The following is a 2864-nucleotide window of genomic DNA, read 5'->3' as shown; positions in this document are numbered from 1 at the left end:
TTCCATTGTGTATATATACCACATTTTCTTGATCCATTCATATACTGAGGGGCATCTAGGTTGGTTCCATATCTTAGCTATACTAAATAGTGCTGCAGTATACATAGTCGTCCTGGTAGCTTTAGTGTGGTCTTGTTTGTAAACATTTGGGTAAATGCCCAAAAGTCGGATTGCTGGGTCATAGGGGAGCCACTAATGCTTTCCATTTCAAATTTTTAGAAATCTTTACGGATCCAATGTCATGAAATTTTACATAATATTTTATAGGTTTTTACGTCTCACATTAAGTTTGATAAACATTTTTTATTTTAAATTTTTGTACAAGGATTCAGTTAGTAGTCTAAGATCATTCCTTAAATCTAGAGAGGCAATAGTACCAGTACATCCATTTAAGATTCTATTTTTATTTCATGAAGTGTTGGCATCTTTTTCAATATCTATTGACTATAAAACTACGAATTTATTTTTGACAAATCTGTTACATTCTTCTGTGTATCTGTTCTTATAGTAGAGCTATGTTGTCTTTACTACTGAATATATAACATTCAAATATAATTTGAGCGCTCAAGCTACACCATTTTACAAGATTGTTCTGACTGACCTGTATTTCTTGAATGTACGTACCATTTTTTTGAGCAATTGGACCAATATTCTACAGAGATATCTGTGTGTTTGATAGTCACTCATATTTTGCACCTTGTAAAACATAAAACTGGAAATATTATATATAGAAAAATGTGTATAGAGAATGCTTGAAACAACTAAAATTAATTTAGGAATGAGTTAAGATTTAGATAAGTCTATATCATAATATAACTGAATGATAACTAATTGAGCTGTACAACAGAGGAGAGTGAGAGGGGATAGAATGATGGAACACATAGGAGTTTTATGTCATTATTATTGTGTTTCAAAAAGCAAAAAGACTTCAGAGAAGAGAACAAGGAAAATAATCAAAGCGTACTGAATCAAGTTCCTTTTTAATCCATCTAATAGTTTGGACTGAATGACAGAGAACATGGAAAAAAATAAAATAGAAAATAAAGCATTGTATAGACCTGTTACAATGTAAAGAAACTGTAATAAGAATATAATAATTAAATTCCAAAAAATAAGAAAAAGAATAGGTAAACGCTAAAGGGAAAAAGAATTAAGAGTGAAAAGAAGCAAAGTAAAACCTTTATCAATAACAAATACAAGAGTTTGGAAGTGGAAAGACAGTGGAAATATTCTAAATAAAAATAACATAACAATAAAAATTGCTAACATGGATAGATGATGGATCACATTTTATCATATATAATTTTGAAAAAAACATACTAGGAATGAAAATTTAAAAGTCATAATTTAAAACACTACTTAGATTATAGCTAGACAGTATAGCTAAGTGTCAAAATATTGGCCTAGCATACGTGAAGCAATCGTGTAATCTCCCATGCATTACAAAGTACACACAAAGCACACACACACACACACACACAAAAGCACATACACACACAACACATACACACATTTGGAATATTGCTATTATCATATTATACAGAGGAAATTATCACAAATAGTAAAAGTATGTTAATACATGAAATCATAATATTTCTCTTACTATATAACAGTTTAGTAGAAATAATATAGTCACAATATACTTGGATTCTTATTGATTAAGTAAATTGAAAATTAAGACATAGAAAATATGAGAACCTCTGTAAACAAGTTTTAAATAATAAACATTTTGAAACATGCATCCTTTTATTTTGACAAAATATTGATGTTACTGGTGTTGTAACTAAAGATTTGAATATGATAACCAGGTGTCAATATCTTGCAAGCGATTTATATATTTCTAAACATTTCCCTCTGTATATTTTTAGAATAAGGTCTCATAGTTTCTCTGGCTCTCCCAAATCACAAACCCAATTTGTACTTCCCACCATAGCTAGAAAATGGAAGCCACAAATCACCATGCCCAGCTCAAACTTTTATTTTTATTCAAGTACTAATATTTACAAAAAAGTGACTAGGTAATGAATACTTTCATAATAAATTATAGGCTTCTTGAAATTACAGTATTTGTTACATGGACAAATATGTTTAGAAGTATAAGAAAATAAATTTGTTTACATTCACCAACCATATAATAATTAAGAAAATAATTTTAAATATTCACATGTTAAATATTTTATTTTTTTGGGGGGGGGGGGTCCAGTCGTGGGGCCTGAACTCCGGGCCTAGGCACTGTCCTTTAGCTCTTCAGTACAAGGCTAGCACTCTACAGCGCCACTTCCGGTTTTTTTTTTCTTTTTGCTTATGTGGTGCTGAGGAATCGAACCCAGGGCCTCAGGCATGCAAGGCAAGCGCTCTACCACTGAGCCAACTTCCCAGCCCTGTTAAATATTTTAAAAGAAAATATATTTGTCAGAATAATTTACATGTATAAAAACATGTAAAATTAAATTAACTAATCCTACAAATCTGAAAAAAGAATTACCCTAAACAAACAAATGAAAATAAGTAATTAATTCAAAATTGAAAATTTAGAAAATAAAATGAAGTGTGCTCTTGATTTGACTTAAGTCACTGTAAACCCTCTCTACATCAATTTCGTAATAAAATACGTGTGAACAAAGAAAGCAAAAATACCCATTAATCAATAGCAACAGCAAAAACGTCAGTAGTTCTTTTTTTTTTTTTTGAGTGTAAAAAAATTGCTGAAGGATATAACAATGTTCCTTCCATACGAAAGGTACTCATTACCTTACTTAGGTAACTGTAACCCCTCTGTACATTACCTTTATGATAAAATTAAATTGAAATTAAAAATAAACCAAACAATATATCAATTAAGAATTCTTAGAAGCCATTGGTTA

Source organism: Dipodomys spectabilis, unplaced genomic scaffold (genome assembly GCF_019054845.1).
Source record: "Dipodomys spectabilis isolate Male_0828 unplaced genomic scaffold, ASM1905484v1 ptg000421l, whole genome shotgun sequence".
In the NCBI taxonomy this organism is placed as follows: Eukaryota; Metazoa; Chordata; class Mammalia; order Rodentia; family Heteromyidae; genus Dipodomys; species Dipodomys spectabilis.
Note: the sequence above shows the minus strand (reverse complement) of the source record.